The 24,598-nt window shown below is 42.4% G+C and overlaps 1 protein-coding gene across 10 annotated transcripts in view; it reads left to right on the top strand.

Annotated features, from left to right (window-relative positions):
• FOXN2 (forkhead box N2) overlaps nt 1-24,598 on the top strand; it is a 158,114-nt gene that overhangs the window by 39,882 nt on the left and 93,634 nt on the right. For 2 of the 10 annotated variants that reach the window (XM_050951907.1, XM_050951916.1), the window contains exons 1-4: nt 8,657-8,824; nt 13,265-13,337; nt 14,832-14,916; nt 23,471-23,511. The exons of 1 other annotated variant lie outside the window; for it this stretch is intronic. The gene's annotated coding sequence lies outside the window, so the exon portion shown is untranslated. Of the gene's footprint in view, nt 1-8,539; nt 8,627-8,656; nt 8,825-9,138; nt 10,389-13,264; nt 13,338-14,831; nt 14,917-20,417; nt 20,447-23,470; nt 23,512-24,598 lie in introns of those variants that run through there. 7 more of the 10 variants (XM_050951909.1, XM_050951912.1, XM_050951910.1 and 4 more) reach the window with 7 other exon arrangements.

Below are 24,598 nucleotides of genomic sequence, written 5' to 3' on the forward strand. Positions count from 1 at the left end.
GGCTAGGCAGAGCTAACACCAACTTGTCTGGGATGTCACCCAGAAGCAGAGCATAAGTTTGAAATACAGACAGTATAGAGCCAATATTCATAACTTCAACTACAAAAATGATTCACACATATAGATACCATAATTATAACCAGCAAACCATAACCTTGTCTTAGATACCTTATTTGATACCCTTTATACGAGATTTGGTGCCACTACAGGATTTTGGTTGCAACCATGTTCTATATGGTCCCAGATTATGTCAATAATGTCACAATAGATGAGAGCTAAAATTGGTTAAATGGAATCAATTACATACAGTAATGGCAAAGTTCTTGGTTTGGGCTTGTAGCAGTGATGGAATAAACTGCAGGTTCAAATCAAGTCTCTGGAGTACATCCACAGCTTGGATGGGTCATTCAGTCCTCTGTTCGGAGCTTCAGTTTGTAGCAAAGTTCCTCCAGAGGTAAGAAGCAGGACTGAAGACAAAATGGAAGAGATGCAGCTGCCTTTTATAGTCTCTTGCCATGCAGCCTGTGCTTCCTTTGTTCCAAACACAAGATGCCCAGAACATGGCTTGAAAGCCTTAGAGTCCTCTCTGTAGGCATGCCCCTGCACCATGCTAAGGTGTATCTACCGTCTCTCAATGGGTCAGTTGTATAGCTCATGGTCTTTAATGGGCCATCAAGCAGGCCAGGCAGTGCTGACGCCAAACTGTCTGGGGTGTCACCCAGAAGCATAGCCCAAGTTTGAAATACAGACAGTATAGAGCCAATACTTATAACTTTAAATACAAAAATGATACATGCATACATAACATAGTCATAACCAGCAAATCATAACCTTTTCATAGATACCTTACTTGACCTCCTTTGTACAAGATTTGGTGCTCCTATAGGACCCTGGTTGCAACAATGATGTATACAGTTACAGTTCATGTCAATAACATCACAGAAGTGTAAACTGAATATTTATTGTGGGGCATGGTCACAAAAATGCAGGTATTGTACAGAAAATTCTGAGTAAAAATATAAATTGTAAGTGTACAGGAGGAAGGATGTAAGCATAGATATGAGGATGAGCACAGGAATGGAGATTATCAGGCAAGAAATTTTTCAGGACAAAGACGGTGCATCAGTATGTTTGGACAGCACCTAGCTGCACAATGGGGACCTGATCTCTCAGCTGCAGACTCTGTGCACAGAAGGGGCAAAGGCATGTATATCAATGTCTGTATTGGTGCACCAGATATAGATAGGAACTAGCACAGAAAGTGCATGTATATCATTACTGGAGATGGGACAGAGCAAATTAAGCAGCAGGGTAGTTGAAGCAGAAAATTAGTCCCAGAAGAGATACACTGCAAGCTCTTCCTTTTGGCTTTGTCTGTGGCAATGAAAAAGATCACACACATGCCACGTACACAGCAGTAGAGAGCAAACCAGTAGATGTACAGAGACACAAATTGCAAGCAGAGCATTATCTTTGACAACTAGATACACAGACACATTAACTTGGAGAACGAGTTGTCATAGTATATCTGGACCTTAGCGTCCAGGATATGGGTACTAGCCTAAAGTCCTCTAAGCTTAATTACCAGCTTAGATTCTGTAGCGCTGCCACCAATCAGGAATTCCAGGGCCTGATACCCTCTGGTCTTCCCAAACCCTTCCCTGGGGACCCCCAAGACCCAGATTCCTTGAGTCTCACAACAAAGGGGAATAAACCATTTCCCTTCCCCCTCCTTTCTTCCTCCCAGCTCTTTCCCGCCCTGGGTACACTAGGAGACCACCGTGATTCAACTCCTTGAATCACCACCCCGAGAGGAATGTTACCTTCCCCCTCCCTTCTTCCCCGGAGAGAGATACAGAGATAAACGCAGAGAGCAGGTTTTTCTTCCCTCCTCCCTTTCCTTTCTCCCACCAATTCCCTGGTGAGTGCAGACTCCCTTCCCTGGAGTCTTACAAAAGATAACCCAAAAAATCAATTAGATTTAAAAAAAAAAGAGGAAAACTTTAATAAAGAAGGAAAAACATAAAAATTGTCTCTGTAATCATGATGGTAAATATACAGGATTTTTATAGCTTATAGACAATAGAAAGAAGCTTTCTCCAGCAGAAACACAATTTAAGCTACTTTCAGCAAGTACACATCTGCAAATAAAGAAAAACAAGTTAAAAGACTATAACCGCCTTTGTACTTACTCACTATTCTGAATAGATAAGAGACTGTAGCAGGGAGATTGGCAGAAACCTGGTTGCACCTCTAGTCCTGTCCAGGACCCAGAGAGAACAACACACAAACCCAAAACCCACAAACAAAGGCTTCCCTCCACCTAGATTTGAAAGTATCTTGTTTCCTGACTGGTCCTCTGGTCAGGTGTTTGGGTCCCTGTTTGTTAACCCTTTACAGGTAAAACAGACAATAACCCTTAACTATCTGTTTATGACATGAGTTCACTTTGAAGTTGTCACTTTTCAAAGCACTTAGCAATGAACAGAATTACAAATCTAAGGTGCCACTTGCAGTAAAGAGCATAAGAAAGCAGGTGTCCAAACACCTTGTGGTTGGTGGATAAGCATTTTTCTGAGTATAAATGGGGATGCCCAGCACTGCCTTTTCTCTCCTTGACACAAGAGTGAAGGTTCAGTACAATCCTCAGAATATGCAATGGGCATACCAATTTGTTTATACCTTGCTTATTGGTGCCATGGGATTGCAAGGGTCTGTGTAACCAAACTGTTTCTGTGTGTCTTAACCTGGATTATTTACTTTTCTTAAACATTTTCAGATGGTATAGTTATGACAAGGGTGTGAAGAAAGGTATTATTGTGATGAAAAACTGATCATGATACAAAGTAGAAAGATTACATATTAAAATCATCACAGGTATTCTCCCAGGTCCTTTCTAATTTCACCCCTCCGCCATCAAATTATCCCCCTATTGCTACAAGTGATTCAGTTCCTGCAAAGGTAGCAATAGCATAGACAGTGCACTCGTCACTGGTGGTTTTACCACCAAGGGGTGATTAAAAACACAACCACCACAAGACAACACTAGTGTTCCCATCATTGGTATTAGCGATGGAGCTGAATTACTGGTAGCACTGAAGTGGAATTTTGGGTCAAAAAGGCAAATGTGGACAGAACCTCAGTGATTAAGAGTAGAGCTGGTTAGAAAAAAGTAAGAATATTTTGTGACAATTTTCAAAAGAAATTAAAATGTTTTATTTCAATTGAAATTTTCTGTAATTTTTTTGTTTCAATTACAAATTTAAAAATGTAATGGAATTTGTACTTAAATTGCTTTGGTGGAGGGAAAACACCTGTGTTCTATCTTTTTCCAGTGGGAAAAAAGTAGAATTTGAAAGAAGTTTTTTTCCTTCTGAAATCAAATATTCATTAAAAAGGTTTAAATGGAAAACTTGTAAATAGCTAAAGTTAAAATGTCAGAACTGAAATGTATTCAAGCAACAAGTAGGTGAGAACTATTCATATAGTTGGTGGCCTAGACTGGAGCCCTAACTGAAACTGAATTCAAATGGATATTGAATTTGTAATTGAATTCAAATGGGTTTCCTTTAGTGTTGCAGAGTGGCTGACAAAAGGGTGGTCAACACATCCTGATTCAAATGGCCAAACAATACTCAGTATTGAGAACAAAAGACCCTATGTGACAGGGAAGCAGGGGTGGCTTTAGCATTTTTTCTGCCCCAAGCACGGCAGTCAGGCAGCCTTTGGCAGCTTGCCTATGGGAGGTCCCCGGTCCTGCGGCTTTGGCGTACTGGCTGCCGAAGTCTGCCTGACTGCTGCCCTCGCAGGGATTGGCAGGGCGCCCCCCCACGGCTTTCGGCCCCAGGCACGTGTTTGGAGCGCTGGTACCTGGAGTCGCCACTGTAGGGGGTGTGTGGCTTTGGGCTGATTGGAAGACCTTTTATCACAACATAGTCATGTGTCAAGCATGTTTATGCACCACCATGCCTTCCTTTATGCTATGAAGCTCTGAGCAGCCATCCCATAGTGCCTTGGCAGGGGGAGAGCACCTGGAGGACATGCACACAGAACAGCATTAGCATGATGTGGGAATTTTCCTAATGCTCTCTATATTGCCACAGTTGTTACCAGCAGAAGTGCTCAAGCTTTAGCTTCTTGACCTAAAGGTAAGGGCAACAGAGGGTACGTCTACACTACGGGATAATTCCGATTTTACATAAACTGGTTTTATAAAACAGATTGTATAAAGTCGAGTGCACGCGGCCACACTAAGCACATTAATTCAGCGGTGTGCGTCCAGAGTCCGAGGCTAGCATCGATTTCCGGAGCGTTGCACTGTGGGTAGCTATTCCGTAGCTATCCCATAGTTCCCGCAGTCTCCCCCGCCCCTTGGAATTCTGGGTTGAGAGCCCAGTGGCTGATTGGGCAAAAATCATTGTCGCGGGTGGTTCTGGGTAAATGTCGTCAGTCATTCCTTCCTCCGGGAAAGCAACGGCAGACAATCATTTCGCTCCCCTTTTCCCTGGATTGCCCTGGCAGACGCCATAGCACGGCAACCATGGAGCCCGTTCAGCTTTTTTTTTTTACAGTCACAGTATGTGTACTGGATGCCGCGGACAGAGGCAATACTCCAGCGCTACATAGCAGCATTCATTCGCTTTTGCATGATAGCAGAGACGGTTACCAGTTGTTCTGTACCATCTGCTGCCAGTGTAATTTGGCAATGAGATGATGGTTATCTGTCCTTCTGTGCTGTCTGCTGCTATCATGGGTGCCCCTGGCTGAGGTCGACTAGGGGCGCAAAAGCAAAACTGGGAATGACTCCCTGAGTCAACCCCTCCTTTATGGTTTCTAAAAATAGAGTCAGTCCTGCCTAGAATTTGGGGCAAGTGTACTAGAGAAGCAGCGTATCAGAGAGCACAGCTGCTCCATGTCAGATCCCGCAGAAATGATGAGCTACATGCCATTCACGGGGGGTGCCCCTGCAACAACCCCACCCGTTGCTTCCCTCCTCCCCCAACCTTCCTGGGCTACCTTGGCAGTGTCCCCCACATTTGTGTCATGACGTTATAAAGAATGCAGGAATAAGAAACAGTGACTTGTTAGTGAGATAAAATGATGGGGAGGCAGCCTCCCCGTGCTATGACAGTCCAGGCAGGACATTAAGCGGTGCGGGGGAGAGGAGCCCAGCATCCCGCTGCTATGATAGTCCAGGCAGTACAGAATCTTTTCTTTACACCAGAAAGGGAGGGGGCTGATGGAGCTCAGCCCCCAGTGGCTATGATGAAGACGGTTACTAGCCGTTCTGTACCATTTACTGGGAATGACCAGGAATCATTCCTGTTTTTACCCAGGCACCCCTGAGGCCAGCCAGGGGTATTCAGCAGTTATCAAGCATGTACCCTCTGCCACCAGGGAGGGGACAGGAGCGGGTACTACTTTTCACTGCTGCAGCATCGCGTCTACCAGCAGCATTCAGTAGACATAGGGTGACATTGAAAGAAGTCAAGAAACGATTTCTTTCCCTTTTCTTTCACGTGGGTGGGGGGGAGTAAATTGATGAGCTATTCCCTGAACCACGCCGGACAATGTGTTTGAACCTACAGGCATTGGGAGCTCAGCCAAGAATGCAAATACTTTTCGGAGACTGCTGGGGACTGTGGGATAGCTGGAGTCCTCAGTACCCCCTCCCTCCCTCCATGAGCGTCCATTTGAGTCTCTGGCTTCCCGTTACGCTTGTCACGCAGCACTCTGTAGCCTGTAGATTTTTTTTCAAATGCTTTGGCATTTCGTCTTCTGTAACGGAGCTCTGATAGAACAGATTTGTTTCCCCATACAGTGATCAGATCCAGTATCTCCCGTACGGTCCATGCTGGAGCTCTTTTTGGATTTGGGACTGCATTGCCACCTGTGCTGCTCAGAGCTCCACGCTGGGCAAACAGGAAATGAAAATCAAAATTTCGTGGGGCTTTTCCTGTTTACCTGGCCACTGCATCCGAGTTGAGATTGCTGTCCAGAGCGGTCACAGTGGTGCACCGTGGGATACCGCCCGGAGGCCAATACCGTCGATTTGCGGCCACACTAACCCTAATCCGATATGGTAATACCGATTTTAGCGCTACTCCTCTCGTCGGGGAGGAGTACAGAAACCGATTTAAAGAGCCCTTTATATAGATATAAAGGGCCTCGTAGTGTGGAAGGGCACAGCGTTAAATCAGTTTAACGCTGCTAAAATCAGTTTAAACGCGTAGTGTAGACCAGGCCAGAGTGTATTTTGAGGGAGTTCTCAGCTTTGGAACTACTCCTCCCTTGATCTGAAATAATCCAGGTTTGTTGGCATGCTTGGGTTAAAGCCTATTTACTTGAGCCTTGGGGGAAGGCAGGGCTTGATGGTTACCAATGTTTGTGGGCAGGGAAAGGGCAAAGTTGTTGCATTTGCCAGTGAGTTAGCTGCTAGTTTTAGTTTTGGTTAATTGTTTTTGGTGTCAAAGGTGACTAGAGTGTTAGTTATTTTTAATAAAATATTAATTAATTAATAAATAATAAATAATTATAATTAAATATAAGTGCATTTCCCTTACCTACCTGGGGGAGGAGAAGCCACAGAAAAGTTGACTGAAGCAGCAAACCAGGGAAAAAACGAATCATAATATATTTAGCAAGTGATAATCAGGTCCAACCCTAGGTGTGAGGAAAACAGGATACTGGAAGTCTGGACCTTCAGTCTGGTGCAAACTGTGCAGCTCACAAGTCAACCCTATTTATGAATTTGGTTCTGTTCCATGAGCGTGGGGAAGAAATCTCTGTGTGCTGCTGCCAGGTGGACAAAAACCTCAGTGCTGCTAGATCTGACCTCTCTTCCCAGAAGGGCTGTTCTGTGGATCATTAAGACTGGCCAAACCATCCAAACCACTGAAAAAAATACATACAATAGAACCTCAGGAATGGAGGTTATTTGTAACTTTGAAATGTTTGTAATTCTGAACAAAACATTATGGCTGGTCTTTCAAAAGTTTACAACTGAACATTGATTTAATACAGTTTTGAAACTTTACTGTGCAGAAGAAAAATGTTGCTTTTCCTTTATTTTTTTACTAGTTTATGTTTAACACAGTACTGTACTTTATTTGCTTTTTTTTTTTTTTTTTTGTTCTCTGCTGCTGCCTGGTTGCATACTTCTGGTTCCAAATGACATGTATGATTGACTGATCAGTTCGTAACTCTGAGGTTCTACTGTAGAGGAACTATTTCCTGACTAGTAAATTATTTAACATTAAAAACAGAAACAGCAAATGAGGAATGAGAGAATTTCCTGGTATTCTCCCCTACAACTACATTACTGTCCTTCGCTCAGATAAGTGACTGCAATGCATCAGAGGCCTGTCCCTCCGCAATAAGGGAAACCTTAGGGAGGGGATGGGACACTTTCCTACCGAGGAATGGCGGGGATTGGAAATGCAAAATCTCTCCCTGTTCCTCACAACTAGTTTCCCAGATCCTATTATGATGTTGTAAAACTGCAAGTGTACACAGCACTGTAAACCATGTTAAACAAATAACAAAGTTCCTGCCCTAAAGAACTTAAAGCTAAAGACATGAGTGAGCACAAAGCAGTACAACACAAAACAAACACAGCGGCCTGTGGTCTTTACAGCTGGAAACCTTATTATATCTCAAGAGGGATAAAAGATAAGTAAAACAGATTTCGTCTCTTTGGAAATAGAGCATTCACTCTGCCAAAAATATGTACTTCACAAAACAAAACAAACCACAAGTAACTAAGTTGCTAGCCTATAGTTGGTGCCTGGGGAATGTGGGACTGCCGAGGGGTTGGGGGTAGGAGAGAAGCAGGACTTAAAGTGGGTGTAATTTTCTGGATTTGCTGCTGTCCTACTCCTTTACAGGAAAATCCTATAATTCTTTATATAAAATTATATATTTTCTGTGGATTTATATCACTATTATAGAATTTTATAGGATGGCCCAGAAAGCCTAAGAGAAATGGTGTATTCTACCAGCTTTTGAGAGTAACTTCTATAGGCCCCTATCACATTTCTATAAGAACACTGTTGGTTTCATCCCTTTTAAATTCTACAGGACTTTTCCAGAAAGGGATATCTCTGTGATTGTCCCTGTTTGGTCAGGGCCACACATGTGCAGAAGGATGGCTGGCTGTGTGTTCCCCAAATCAGTTCCAGGGCGCAGGCTAGTTTCACACTGTAGGGCAACCTTTCAACACAAGGTCATGGTGCTGGCACACCATCTCTCAATGGATGGGTTTGAGTGACTTTGGTACAAAGGCAGTCTGAGTTCAACATAAATGGAGGGAGAGAGATGGGGGAGCACAGTCCTCATGACCATTGTCTAAGCCTCAGGCAGAAGGTCAGGAGCTGCAGAAATGTCTGTAGTGACTCACCCCAGGAGCCTCCTTCCTCCTCCATAGAACAATGGAATCCCCAGTCAGAGACACACACACTGAACTTGGCAGGGAAGGGAAGTCACCCCCTTCCCCTTTGCAATGAACTACTCACAAGCTATTCTCCATCTCCCTCCCCCCTTCACAGCAATGGACTCGTCTCCTGTATATGACAGCAGGAGGGGTGGGGGCCAGCCCACTTGGACAGGGGGAGGATAAGGCTGTGTGGTAAGTATAGGAAGGGGAGGAGGGGTTAGTGGCTTGGGTGCCGTGTTGCTATGGGGAGACCGAAAGACTAGAGGGTGTTGCTGCTGCTGCGCAGGGAGAGAGGGAGCAGCAGCTGCTGCTGATCCCTGACACATCCCCCTACGGGCCTGCTGCCATATTGTGTCCACTCTCCAGCAGCCGCACAGCTTCATGACTACTGTGAGTATGGACCCCATTATTAACTGGGGGGGGGGGGGGGGAGATTTTTCCTCCGACTCCCCCAGCAGAGAGATCTCCAGCCTATATGCGCGTGTGTTTTATTTTACAATATCTGAATCTGCAAAGAACATACACGTGGTTAAAGGATGAGCGTTTCCTGCTCTGAGAGGTGGCAGCACTGGGGGGAGGGGGATCACTGCCGCCTCTCAGAAGTGGGATGTATAAAGGGGGTTTGTTAATTAGGGCTGGAATGAAATTGTGATTCAAAATAACAAACATGGGCTGGGGGAGGAGGTTTAACAGGGGCCTGTGGATTGGGGTTTGTCCCGCTCACCCGGCCGCACAGGGGACAGCCTGGCTCTGGTTAAAAGTGCTTTAATAAATATGGAGGGAGAGGAAGCAATTTGCTCAGGGGGCTGGTGCCTCTGGAGAGCTCGGGTGTGACTCGTGAGGGGAAGGAGCCTTGTTTTGTTTTCGCAGTCAGGTCTGGGAAGAGCTGGGGGGCCGCGTGTGTGTGAGGAGAGGGAGAAGCGGTGCTCGGCGGCGGGCGTGAGTGAGCACACATGGATAACGCGCAGAGAGGGCGAGGGTACATGATGGAAGAGGCGAGAAAGCTTATGCTGACGACTTGGGGCGGCCTGGGTCGGTACTCCGCATGGGTCGCTTCCAGAGAGGCTGTATAAGGTCCGGAACCCCCAAGCCCGCCGTAAGACAAAGCATGTGCCGAGATCGCCCTCCGGGTTTGCCATGAGAGGGGGCCGCTCTCGCAGCCCCCCCCAGCACTGAGGGTGCTTGCCAGGAGTGCAGATCTGAAGTCAGCGCCGACTGATTCCTGCGCAGCCCCCACCGTACAATCATCCCTCCAGAGAAGAGAGACTGGCCGTAAAATGACCCCCCCCCCCCAAGGAGGGATGCTCTCTTCCCTGTTGGAGCGTGAGGTTGACAGCTGGGCTGAGTCCTGCAACTCTCCTACTGCTGTTGGACTGGCTCTTCCTTCCCAATATGCCCCCGTTTTCCTGTGAGAGGAGGGGGGAGGTTCTCTAAGGAGCATGTGGCTGGGAGACGGTGGTGCGCCAAGAACAGCACCCACCGCAGTTCCTTGTAGGTGCCTTTCCTGCCTGAGCCAGCCTGCTGAGGAGAGGAGGTGTTAGTCCTCTTGCCCTTAAAAACATAACCATCCCCAGACCCCAACTGCAGAAGGGCCTCTGGCGACCCCACTCCACTCCACTCCGCGCGGCTCCATTACCAAAGGCAGCAGCTGACGAGTGCAAAGTGAGTTTACACACCACCACCCCCGGATCATGTGCGTTTAGTTCATTGATCTCCCCCATTTTGGTTGGGATTGTGACAGCCACGTGGCCAGGAGAGCTGAGCGCAGCCCAGCAAGTCACAGGCATTTCTGGGGGTGTGTGTGTCTGTAACAACCACGACAAAGCCAGCCCATGAGCTCCAGAGAGAGGGAGATCACCCCCCAGTCTGCTGCTGCCGCCGCTGCCCACCTACTTCTGCACGGCAGTTTAGCCGCTGTTCTCGGTGTCTTCTTTCTCTTTTGCTCATGGGTGAAGTACTTGGCTCACTGTTGAGATCTCTGCAGTGTTCGTTGTAGTGGGCTTCCTTCTGCCCAACCCCCCTTTTCCACTAGGAACTTTTTTCCTGGATGTGATGGTCTCAAACTTTTGAGATACCTAAAAACTGATTTCTTTTTGTCAGGGTTTTCAGATGTTTCTCTTAATCTGTGTGTAGGTATATAAAGGGGCTTTAAAAGCAGTATTGTGTATGTGTATATATATGTACACAAATTGTGTGCATGCATTTATATGTGTTTATGGTAATATTTGCATTGGTTGTTGTAATGAAAATGTTAGCCACAGTTTCTTAAATTAACCCAGAAAACTGACTGGCAGTTGATGCTCTTCTGTGTTTTGTACCCCATTGGATATGCTTTGAGGCACATTATGAATTATGTACAGTAGTAGTAAGATGTATTTCAGTTTTTCTTAATCCTCAGCTTTTCAACAGATATAAATTAACACTGTTTATATTAAATTAAAGGTTTTACTAAAAACAAAACCAAAAAAAATATAACACCATTTTACTGAACTGTGATGTATCCTGCTTTTTGGTGAGCATGGGAAAATCCTCTGGCAGAAGTGGGTTGGTTAAGGCAATGGTGCAGCTATGTTTTTTTTTTAAAAAGTATAGAGGAGAAGGAACCAGGAAAAAGAATTAACTAGTCCTGTACTGAGGAAGACATATATAGGAGAGTTCAAAAATAAATTAATAAATTGATGAATGAGGAGAACATGCCCTCAGCATCCCATCTGAATCATAACATTGGGGTAGTAGACTGAGAGTCAGAGATTTTGCACTGAATGATTTTGATGGTGTAGGAAAAAAATTAACATTGCAATTGTGATCTTTGTTCTGGTTCAAACATAAATGCTCTTAGTAACTAAATTATATGATGATGGAAAGTTCTGCTTTGCTCCTAAAACTATATATGCAAACTTAAGAGAGTATGGATTTTTTTTATAGCCAGTAGTGAGTAGGAAACTTTTCCTTGGTGTCTTGTTGTAAGGTACTTACAAATTTCTGCAAAACTGAAATCTAATTAACAGCTAGAAGTGCTAAATTATATTTTATTTTATGGCTGTGAAGACAACCTGATTATGAACTGGTACAGTGCTGTGTAATTGAATCAGCGGACAGAATGGCTTGAGAGGTGTGAACTTCCCCTGTTCTTCTCAGGGGTAGTTAACTTGCATTCTCTGGGCCTGAATATATACTCTACCCTGATTCTGCATCCTGCTGGGGATATTAGTTGGTAGCTCCTCCATCGAGCTGAAAGCATGGGTGTTTGTCTGATGCAGTTAACAATTTCCCCCAACACCTGTCCCTTTTGGGGCAAGAGAGAGACCTTGGCAAACATCTGTGTAGGGTTCATAAGATTGTAGCCCCTCCTTTTCATCATTCAGAACCTCTGGGAGGGAGGGATAACTCAGTGGTTTGAACATTGGCCTACTAAACCCAGGTTGTGAGTTCAATACTTGAGGGGGCCACTTATGGATCTGGGGCAAAAAAATCTAGTACTTGTGCCTGTTAGTGAAGGCAGGGGGCTGGACTCAATGACCTTTCAATGTCCCTTCCAGTTCTAGGAGACAGATATATCTCCTATTATTATCTTACTGAAGTTCTGGCTGCAATTTTCCCCGCCTCTCCTGATCTTTACACACTCTTATCTGTGGCTTCCACAATCATGGGACATCCTCGCCAGCTTTCTCGTGGCACTGGCCAAGGTGGCTATCCATCGCTCCAGATGTAGGAAGCTAGGTGGTGTGCTCTGTGGCTTTGGGGCCTATTCCTGGTCCCTTATCTGAGCATACTTCTGGGCAGAATTCCTCTGGGCAGTGTCCACTGACTCCCTAGACACCTTTGAGTAGTGGGAACTATTGGGGGATTCTCTGCTTGGTGTCCCCCCTCTGGATCCCTGATTTTCAACCTCACTCTTGCTCCCATTTTTTTTTTTCATCTGTTGTCGCCAGTAATCAGTTATAGCCTGGGTTTAACTGATGGTGTGGGCCTTTAGTTATGGGCTGGCATAGAACTGCCTGTCCCAGTAATTCAAATAGTACTGCAGCTCCCACTGGTGCTACTACTTGTGCAACCCTAGTGGTAGCACTAGGGGGAAATTCCTTACCTCCCTGCTCCCTGCAAAAAACAAACAAAAACCTTAGTGCAAGCACAGTTATTGTACCCCTCCTCACTAGTAATGCAGTCGTATTAGGGGACTTGGTTACAAAACAGTTATCCCAAATGTAGCTAAAGCATGATTTGGTCTAAACCAAACCATGCTTTGATGTGTCAGAGGACAGATATACAGTAGTTGAGGCCCCCAGCATATTTTCACTGTTCCTCATAGCTACTCTTCAAAAATGCTGTGTGTTTGAAATTTCTGGGACATGTCAACCATTCTCTGCACTCACTTTGAATGCTGGCAGTGAGCGTATCTTCTGGCCAATGTCTGATTGGGTGACTTTTCGAGAGTTGACCATGGGCCTGTGATAGCTTAAAAACATTGAGAGCAAGTTTTATAGGACTTTCAAAAACTCCCTTTCCTACTTTCAAGAAAGAAGCTTAATTTATTAAACTCCTATTGCTTCAGAGTATCAGCCACTGTTAAAACATCTGAAGGTCCCTCAAGAGATACAAGTGAAAGTAGACAAATGAGAGCCATTGCACTGAGCTCTGCTTCTCAGTGAAATAGTATTCCAAACAAACAAAAAAAAGAAACCTAGGAGTTCAGAGAAAGTGGGTGATACACAAGTAGTCAGCTGGGGAAGAGCAACGTCATGCATGAAATGATTACAAGTAGATAGACTTTAAATCATTTTCCCTTGTGGGACCCAATTATCTACAATTGGAGATGCTTTTATCCTGCAGGTGGGAGAATGGAGCCCTTAATAATTATCAGTAAGTCCCAGAAGAAGCTTGCCGAAATATATACATACACAAGGTATTTAATTTATTTTAAATAATTTCTCTTTACTCCGGACCCAAAAGGAAAGAGACAGAGGTAGTCTGAGGTTTCATTGCGCACAGATGAGAGAGGAAAAAATGTTGGAAAAGCTTTCAGAATTCTTCTCCCCACTTTCTCTTGACTTGTACTCTCTCTCTCTGTCTCCCCAGGGATTTTAAATTCCTTCCACACGCTGGGCATGATTCTCCACTGCCTTGCATCAGGGTGGATTTGATTTAAATCATGATTTAAATCACTAGTCAGGAAGACTCTATTTAATCATGGATTTCTACATAAAAGTGCATACTTGTTGGTTTTTATAACCTTAATACATATTCTTCACAACTCAGGCCTGGTCTACACAGGGGGTGAGGGGTGAGGGAATTGATCTAAGTTACGCAACTTCAGATACGTGAATAACGTAGTTGAAGTCAACGTACTTAGATCGACTTACCGTGGTGTCTTCACCGCGGTGAGTCGACTGCTGCCGCTCCGCCGTTGACTCTGCCTGCACCTCTCGTGGCAGTCGAGATGGGAGAGTGCTTGGGGATCTGTTATTGCGATAAATCGACCCCTGCTGGATCAGTCGCTGCCCGCTGATCCGGCGGGTAGGGTAGACACACCCTCAGAGATAGATGTAGGTTTCATTTTTAGAAGATACACACTATACATTTTAAGTGATTTATTTTGAGAACTTTTCAGTTTAGTTTTACAGCTATATCAGAAAATGAATGATTGTTTGGTTATTTCATTTACCAAAGGTAATTGAAGCAGATAGTTCACTCTCCAATGACTTCATAAATATCTCCAATTCAATAGGTTAATCATTAACATCTGGAGGATTTTCTTGCCATGCTTTATTAGGAGGAGAACATCACCAGACAGACATTTAAATTGTTTTATTTAACTAAAACAACAGCGTTCTGTATTCTGCATTTTTTTCTTCAACAGCAAACATATAATATTTTAACAAAACAGCCATATGAATTTGTGATTTTAGTTAAATATTCAAGTTTTTCAAAATCAGGTTTGTTTTTGTTAGTATTGTTTTTAACTAAAATAGTTTAATTAAATTTAAAAACAAAAACAAAAATTAAATCGACTCCGTCAGCCAGGTCAACATGAGAAACTTAAAATATTGGCTTCTTTCTACATTGTCAGAAGAAGCTACTGCTGTTAATAGTGAGATTATCAATTCAACAGTCTCTGAATCCAAGTGCTTAAGTCACTTCCACCAGTTCACTGGTGTGACTTTCTTTAAAACATCATCAACAAACATATATTTATTGAATGGTTCTTATTCCCAAACTGGGTCTTTTTTATGGCCTGCTGCCATTATAGATTTTCCCTTCTAGTGACAGAATGGTATGGTAGATCTCAAGTCAATGAAGGCTACACTCAGAAAGACCTCAAGACTTCTGGAATATGCTGCTCAAACAGTTTCACTTTTGTTTCTACTGCCTGTCCCTCCCTTCTCACCTTTATTTCTAGGCTTCTTCTCCTTGACCAGATCTGTTCCACCTCCAACAATCGTCTCTTCATGGAACTTTTTGAAACTTTTCACTTTTAAAGAAAGGTAAGGGATTGACTCTGTGTACACAAATTTGCAGAAGGACAATAGGTTTTGAGGTCTGTTATTTCTCACCTCTATATATTATTTATTTATTTAAAAACATTTTTGCTGTTAACAAAAAAGCATGTTATCTCTGGAGACACAAATCCAGTTTGAGAACTGCAGAACTAAGCATCTCTGATGGTATCTTCTAGACTGACCACTGAGTCCCATTGGGTAGATAGAAAGATTAACCTAAATGATCTATACAGAAGCCACTGGAACCTCATAAAATTTGGTCCCTAATCCATGAACTATTGAAACTCATTTATAAAACTGTTCTTAAACATTACATGGATATATTGTCTTATACTGTAGAATTAGAATTTATAATCCCTATTCTATGAGGAGATATCTTTGAGCTATAATGTATCGTAATTAAAACTAACTTTAGATAGTTTTTTTCCCTCAAAAAGCATTTTATCAAAAAATCAGCTTTAAATAAAAAAAAAATATCATTGATTTTTATCCATCCTGTCTAATCATTTTACACTTGTAAAGAATGGATGTTTAAATGCTATTGAATCAGAATGACAGGGCTTGATTCTCTACTTACGCAGGTGCAAATCAAGAATAATGCCATTGGAGTTACACTGTGATGTAATGATATGATATCAGTGATATGTAAGATACATATGATCTTAACATTTCTGTTTTTGTTTAGTAGTTTAATCTGACTTAAAAACCACACTTAGACATAAAGAGGAAACTCCTTTGTGCCTGAACTAGTTTATAACACTGTTTGGCCAATATGGATAGGGACAAATGTTGTTTTTTAAAGTGTTCGAGACTAAGCCCTGTTGACTTGCCCCTTATCAAGTATGCTAGTACAAAAAGAGTGTAAAATGCTACCATTAGAATAACGGCATTTTATACTCACTTTGCACTGCTGTAAATGACTACATAAGGTGCAGGGCAACAGAGAATTGGGCCATGGTCTCTGGCTTTGGTGGGGAACTGCAGTGGTATTGGCAATACAGAGGACTAGTGTAGAAGAGTTTTCTGCAGCTGCAACTGTTTTTGATGTGGTTATGTTTAGATTTACCCTGGATAGGTTTAAGTGACAGTGTGGCTGTTGCCATGGGCAACTGTGCCAGACGGGTGCTCAGACCGGGTCTATATGAGAAAAGTTGCACTGGTTTAACTAAATAAATTTTAAATCAACCTAGCTCAACCAGTGCAAATCCCTAATAATACAAAGGCAGTGAAATTAAACTGATTTAAGCAAGGGTTAGCTTGCAATTTACAGACACAAGATAAACTGATTTAAACCATTTTAACTTCTACTTATGTGTATCTACATCTGGGGTTTACACCAGTCTAACTAGATCAATATATTTACACTGAGTGCCGCTTTTCTAATGTAGAAATGCTCATTGTCTTGCTACTACTGGTTGAGCGAGGAGAGGAATTTTCACACAAAATCCCTGGTGTACTAGTCTCTGTTCTTTCATGACCAAGCTGTAATATTTAAAAACATTGACATATATTTGCTTGGCTGAACATGCACGGGTGTACTAATGGGGATTATTCTATTGCTTTGATTGCTCATCTCTAGTGAGAGCATTTAGAAACCTCTGATAAGACTTGTGGATGGTTTGTGTATGGAAGTATGCACTTGTATAAATTCTATCGATAGCCAGGCTTCACAAATTATGAATTTTTATTTTTGAATGGTCACACAAAGCTTCCCTGTATCAAGAGAAAGATCCGCAAGGAAAGCAAGAAGCATCTAAGTGACTTTTTTCATTTAGAAGTGGATATTTACATATTATTTATATCCTTATATTACAATGCATCCACTTCCCATCATATTTTCAATTTTGCATTGTGGATGTAATCATACTGTCTAACACAGTACAATATATGTCAGGGGTTCTCAACCTTTTTCTTTCTGAGGCCCACCCAACATGGTATAAAAACTCTATGGCCCACCTGTGCCACAACAACTGTTTTTCTCCATATAAAAGCCAGGGCTGGCTTTAAGGGGTAGCAAGCAGGGCAGTTGCCCAGGGGACCACACCACAGCAAACTAAGTTGCTCAGGCTTCAGCTCCAGGTGTTGGGGCTCGGGGCCGCGGGCTGCAGTCCTGCGCAGCGGGGCTTTGACTTTCTGCCCTAGGCTCTAGTGAGTTTAATGCTGGCCATGCTTGGCGGACCCACTGAAACCTGCTCAGCATGAGATTATCTTGAGTCTGGGGACAAAACAGTGAGTTTTGGAAGATAATATAATGAAAGAGAAGATGCTATATTGGCATCCATCACTTGAGGGAGTGAAGAGGCCAGAGCTCTTGAGATGAATTCTTCAGCAAAGGTGATTGAAATCTCCGGAAATTGATTATAGATGAGAAACCTGCTTAGGCAAAGATTGTAACTGTCTGAAATTAAGTTTTAATTTTAGAAGTGTATTCCTTCTTTTGTTTGTTCATAACAAGGGACATACTGGTTAATTGGCTAGCTGTTGGTGTCCAGGCTGAGAGCCACAACAGCAGAGCATTCAAGGCACCCGACGTTACAGAGCAGGCAGTGACACAATGATTTACTGGTCTAGATTGCACCCCCAGAACATGACAATGGCTACATTACCATTGTGTGCCATAGAAATCAGTCTGTGGTAGAGCAAAGTTTTAGACAGATAAACTGTGTTCTTGACACTTACATTGGTAATAATACTGTGTGCTAGGAAAAATACTAGCTTGAATCAAAATATGTCTAAGGATGTATCCATAGTAGTGATATAAGCGCTGTTGTCTATGTTTTTAGCTGTTTTCTATTTATGCAATTTTCAAAGTGCAGTCTGAAACTGAATGAAGTATAAAATTTAGTTCAAAGAATTTGTAAAAGAGCTTCGTGTATTCAGATAAGGTTCAAGTGGAGTTCTGATGTCTTTATGTTTATAAAGGCTTGCAAGCTGTAAGCAAAAGAGATAGTATTACATTTTGTAACATTAGGCAACTGTTATTGCTACACGTCAGCTGAAATATCCACAAAAGAATGTTTAGTATTGTTTTGAGGCTATCCTGGAGAACTGTGTATAACAGGGATATCTTGGAAATGAAAATAACACAGTTTTTTTTTTCAGTGCAATGCCCTCAGGTGGCACAGTTACGTAACTATATTTATGACTCCCATATTTTAGTTTTTATTCATTTACCGTGGGACATGTGTAATTTAATAAAAAGTGACTACTGTAGTATCTTTTCAAATGTCTTTTTCTTCTGTTTTCTATGTTTTTCTATGTTAAAAAACCCTCAAACTTATTTGTTTTTATAGTAATTTAGTTTTAATTGCTTGCTGTTTATGGTGTTTGCTTACTCTGCCTTTTTTGTTTCACTGTTCAATCTGTTAGTCCATGTCACTTTTCATTCCAGTCAATTACATTTTCAGGTTCTAATGCCCATGGAGCCTGATCCAAAACTAATTGAAGTGAGTGGGAAAACTCCTGTTGACTTCAGTAAGTTTTGAATAAGGCTAGGGGCAGTTTTAAAAAAAATGACCCTGATCCTGCAATTTGTGTGCTGCTTTGCTACGATGCTTACCCGCACATAAAAAATTACAGGATTGGGCCAATGTTTGCTGCTGAAATGTTGTCATGGAATGTTTATTTAAAATACCAGTTTCATGGACATTATTGTTCTGTCTTTTAAATCATGAAAACATTTATATTTTATTTTGATTTTGTAAAAATAAACTTACAAAACCTAAATCTTGGGCTAAATTTGAGCTGCCTGTGTCCCTGTAAGGTCTCTCTTCCTTCTGATGCTGAATTTTGTAATCATTTCATGCATCCCTCCTGATACTGGTTCTCTTTCAATTTTGTGCTCAGTTTCAATTTTACATCAAGGAGTGGAAGAAGACTGGGAAGAGACATTAAAAATTATAGAAATTTGAAAATATTTTAGTGAATAACTGAAAATCTTTATTTTATATAACACCCAGTAAAATGTGGGAAGAAAGAGTTCCTCCTCATATACGTGAGTCAGAAATGAATGTTGCGGAGGTTTTGCTCAATAATAGGGAGACATTCAAGGCCTCTCACCTTGCCTGACTTCTGAAACATATTACAAACTGATTTTAATAAATTGTATCTGCATCTTTAAAGTACCTGATATGCCTTTTTATTTAAAAAGAAAATATCAGTTTTGTTTCTGTATGCTGTTCAATGAGAACAATTATTTGGACCTCTTGTTTTTTGTAAAGTGTTTTGCTGAAGAGTGCAGCTGCATGCATTTTTCATTTGGAGACAACGGATCAGTCACATGCCTGGAGTGCCTAAATCTATTACCAAGAGGTAGTTTTATTCCTAGGAGACCGTAATGCCTTAGTTGTCTTGGATACATGACATCATATAGCACTGTAATCAAATATAGGCCTTCTGCAGTGCATTTGGGATTTAAATCTGAGCTCAATCTGAACAGCAGCTCTTGTGAGATGCACAATACATTGTGTAGACAAAGGAAAAGGGGAGGGAGAAGGAAATCAAATTAATTAAATAAATAACACCACCACCCTAGTGTCAGACTCTTGAAATACATTGGTCAGGTGAATGCATTGTTTTAACTTTTCCAGCTTTTAAAAATAATGTTTTACATAGCTAGCAGAGATGATCTTTTTTTGACAGAACTATCTATTTGTAATGAAGGAAGATATTAATTGAGTTTGTCCTCTGCTGTTTGCATGTATTTCCAAGTATAGAGCTTATGAGTAGTTTCACTTATTCCTACAAGGGCTGGTCTGCACACAGTTTTTCTACTGCTTTAAGGACAGCTATTGGACACTAGGATAGTTAAAGCAGTTACAACCTTTTGTGTGGACAAGTATACCAATAAATTCAGGGGAATAAGCAATAATAGTGTAAAGATGTCTTATACTGGTGTAATTGCTTCTATGCTAAGGGTTATACTGATTTATCTTGCATCTGATGAAGTGGGTATTCACCCATGAAAGCTCATGCTCCAATACTTCTGTTAGTCTATAAGGTGCCACAGGACTCTTTGCTGCTTTTACTGATGTATCTATTAAGGTTAAAACATAAAATAAAAAATCACATCCCCTTACCAAAAAACTGCATAGACTATGTCTAGGAATAGTGGTGTAAGTTAGGCTTCATGCACTCTTCAGCTATAAATGAGTCCAGGGCATGGTTAAAACGCTGCTGTCCTCTGACACAGTTACAACATAGTTTAAATTCTAGCCTATACGGGACTGAACTATATCCTCATTAGGCTAAAGTCTTGGATGATATACCTTAGAATTTTTAACTTTCAGGGGACAGCTGTATTGTAACCAAGTCTCTTGACTCATTTATATTAGTAGTATACATGGGGCCTTACTTGCATCAGTAGTTCCATGGGAACAAGTGAGTATACTCACATGAGTAAAGGTTTCTCTGCCCTTGGGTGTAAATATTCTTTTTTATATTAAAAAGGATAGCAAAGAGATAGACAAGTTACACCTCTGTCAAGAAAATATGTCAACACAAATCTATAAGTTTTGTTTTGTTTTGTTTTGTTTTGAAATCCTACAAATGTTAGGCCTTGTCTGCGCTGCAGAGTTTTGTCGGCAAAACTTTTGTCAGTGATCAAAAACTGCTAAAAGAAAATGGATATTGTGTGTTAATACTATGCTCCCTCTGTCAGCACAGTGTGTCCACACTTGGGGCACTAGCATCGTCAGTGAGCAGTGCACTGTGAGTAGTTATCCCACAGTTCAGCTTGCCATCTTCTGCTACTAGGTCTTGTGGGAAGGCGGAGTGAATCGCAGCACATCATGGGTCCAGGTTTAATGTCCCATGATGCATTGCTTTCCGTTCCAGCATTCCATGTGCTTCCATCTTTGCAACATTTTTCAGTGGCCCTTGTTTACTGTTCGCCTTGCCATCTCTGTGAAAGGATGGATCCCACTCTGCTGTCCAATTCTCTGCTTGCTGTCAGTAACACATCACAAATGGCCGTGCCGTTCATCGTGAAGTTCCTAACTTAACAGTATTCACAGTTGTTTGACATGCTGTCTGACATGGATAGGAGCAACATTCGATTACTTTTGGCATTCATGGAACAGCTGCAAATGGTGGACCATTGCTTTTTGGCTCAGAAAACTACCACTGGGTGGTATCGTGTCGTCATGCAGGTCTGGGACAATGAGCAGTGGTTACAGAATTTTCTAATGAGGAAAGCCACCTTCCTGGAAGTGTGTGCGGAGCTCGTCTCTGCCCTGTGGCACAAGAACACCCGAATGAGAGTTGCTGCTCTCGATGTAGATGTGCGTGGTGATTGCAATGTGGAAGCTGGCAAATCCAGACTGCTACCGGTTGGTTGCGCATCAGTTTGGAGTCAGGAAGTCGACTGTTGGGGCTGCGTTAACACAGGCGTGCAGAGCCATTAATTGCATCCTGCTATGAAGGACTGTGGCTCTACACCGTGTGCATGAAATAGTGGATAGCTTTGCAGAAATGGACTTCTCTGGCTGTGGAGAGGCGATAAATGGCATGCATATTTAAATATTGGCACTGGACCATCTTGCGACAGAGTACATCAATAGGAAGGGGTACTTCTCCATGGTGTTGCAGGCACTTTTGGATAACCACAGGTGTTTCACTGACATCAACGTGGGGTGGTTCGGAAGGGTGCATGATGCATGTATCTTCAGGAACACCAACCTGTACAGAAAGCTGCAAGCAGGGACTATTTTTCCAGACCAGAAGATTACAGTGGGGGATGTTGAAATGCCCATAGTTATCCTGGGCATACCCCTTAATGCCATGGCTCATGTAGCTTACACGGGAAATTTGGACAGCAGTAAGGAGCGCTTCTACAACAGGCTGAGTAGGTGCAGGATGACCGTGGAATGTGCGTTTGGCAGATTAAAGGCATGCTGGTGATGCCTTTATGGCAGGTTAGACCTCAGTGAGGATAATATTCCCATGGTCATAACTGCATGTTGTACATTGCGCAATATTTGTGAAGGTAAGTGTGAAAAGTTTGCTCGGGGTGGACTGATGAGGCAGACTGCCTGGCTGCTGATTTTGAGCAGAGGGTTGCCGAATACCTCCAGGAAAAAGTTTCCTAGAGATCTCTGGAGGATTCCCATGAAATCTTGATATGCATCAACACCCTGTTCTGCCATACTAGTTAGCTGCACAGGGAAATGTCCAGCAGAAAGAAACACAGCCAGCCATGTACATTTCTGTGTCCTCAGCCCACCTCTGCACTACACATAACAAAACCACTTACCAGGGTCTCCTCTCCTGCTTCTTGCTCACTGGAGTGCGACTGCTGAGACTGGCTAGACACCTCTGGAGTGCAGAACAGCTACTGACTGGATGCACCACCAGGCAACCCCCTCTGTGGGCTCCACATAGTCATCTACCTCCACCTCTTTATCAGTGACTTCGTCCTTTGGGTTAGGTCCACTTTCTGCCAACTCCAACCCTGCCAAAGTATCTATGGGGCTCTTGGTGGTGGAGGTGGGGTTACCACTGGGGATAGCTCCAACTCCTTATAGAAATGGCATGTCTTCGGCGCTGCACTGGAGCAGTGATTTGCCTCCCTTGCCTTCTGGTATGCGTTCCTCAGCTCCTTGATCTTTACTCTGCACTGCACCATGTCCGGTCATAGCCCTTTTTGCACAAACCTCGAAAAACCTGCCTGTACGTATCGAAATTCCTATGGCTGGAGCGCAGTTGGGACTGCACAGCCTCCTCTCCCCAAATACCACGCAGACCCAGCAGCTCTGCAGTGGTGCAAGTGGGAGAGCGACTGCTGCATGGAGCCACCATTGTCAGTTGAGAAGATGCGATGTGAGTTCTCCACGGCAAGCAAACAGGATATGGAATTTCAATAATTCCCAGGGATTTAAAGGGAGAAGGGTGATGGTTGTTTACCTGGCTGCAGGGCAATGGAGTTGGAACTGCTGACAAGAGTGGTCAGGAGGGACATTGTGGAACACCTTCTGAAGGCCAATTAAAGTGATAAAATTAAGCATGGTGTCCACACTGGCACTTTGTCGAAAAAAGGTTTGTCGAAAAAGTCCTATGTTTTTCGTCAAGATGGTTTCATATTGTTGCCAAAAGTGGCATTGCAGTGTGTACACCTCCATTGTTTTGCCGCCAACAGCTGCCTTTTGCCACCAAAACTTTGCAGTGTAGACATGGCCTTAAGAAAATGTTAACCATAACTTCTTTATAGTTGTATTACCTGATTTGCCATAGTCTTGCACCTCCTGTTGTAGCCATTTACAGCTGGCTGTGCAAAGTGGGTGAGTTCTGATTTTTGGTGAAGTTTATATATCCATTTTAAGAGTTAATTACTAAACAAAGCATAAGGCTCATAGTTTAGATGGGGCTTTATGTATGACCATAGTGTGATTGAATTCATTACTTGCATGACTATGTGGGCAGGCTGGGTTGTTGTTTCATAAAAGTCAAGCATGTGCATTAAAGAAAGAAAATAATTGATTTAAAGTAACAAAGTTGTGTTTTCATGGATATTTCTTAAAGAAAATTACTTTTTATGTTACAGGAAATATAGCAGTATTGGATATACCTGCAATTTGATGAAAGGTAACTCTATAGTGGGGATAAACAGTACAGTTCTCCATTCTGAAAATAGCAAACACTATATTGAATGCACCTGTATCTAACTGAACCCACATGTAAAAAAACCAAACAAACCCCGAACCATGACAACAAAAAACACCCTTAAAACTGTGTGGGTTTTTTTTGTGTGTGTGGGTTTTTATTTTTATTTTTTTGGTGACCTTGGTTTGTATATGAAAGTTTAAAAAAACAAAACACCCTCATCTTCTGTATTTAACTGTGGTTCTGTTTATTTTTCTTCAGTGTGAAAAACAGAAGTGAAAAATCATATTGTATCACTTTAAAATAGAAGCCATTCAAGATTCGTGGTTCATAGTTTCTATATGTGAAGTCTTCCATAAAGGAAATACCATCTCTTATCTTTGTTAATATAAAGATCAGAAGAAAACCTGTCTATCTTCCCCTAGAAAAAAAATCAAGTTTAGTTTATAAATTAAAACTTTGGGAATTTTTAGGTACATAATTCTGATTTTAGAGTAAACTCCCATTGAAACAAAACACGTGTGTTTGACAGAAACAAAACAAAGAAATCTCCAAAATACCCCGAACTTGTAATTTTTAAAGTGTTGAGTTAATTATTGAAGAGCTCTAAAAAATCCCCTTCCCTCTTCCCTGCTGGGGCCCACTGGGAGCATGGGGCCTTTGGAAGGTGTAAACTTAAAAATATGATTTTTGCTTTGAAAGTAGGAGCAATAAATTGCCTAATAAACAAACAGTGGAAATCCACAACATTAAACACCTCCGTCACTTCAGTTAATTATAATTTGTAAGTCCAAGAAACCATCTGTTATGAAAACATTTCTTAGGATGAAACCCTCTTCCCGTCTTTCACTTGAGTGTGAGGCCCAAAAGGTATCAGAAATGGCACACTTCTGCCAGGCCATGCCGGGGGAATTCTGCACATCCTTGTGTGTGGAATAGCCAAGTTTGCTGGCAGGTCTGTCAGCAGGAGTGTTGTGGCAGGGGCTTTTAGCCAGAAATCCATTGCTCAAAAAATAAAGTACACAGCCCGGCAGCCCATCTCTTAATAGCAGCTGTTCATTGGGTATGT

The sequence above is a fragment of the Gopherus flavomarginatus genome, chromosome 4, assembly GCF_025201925.1.
Source record: "Gopherus flavomarginatus isolate rGopFla2 chromosome 4, rGopFla2.mat.asm, whole genome shotgun sequence".
NCBI classification, from domain to species: domain Eukaryota; kingdom Metazoa; phylum Chordata; order Testudines; family Testudinidae; genus Gopherus; species Gopherus flavomarginatus.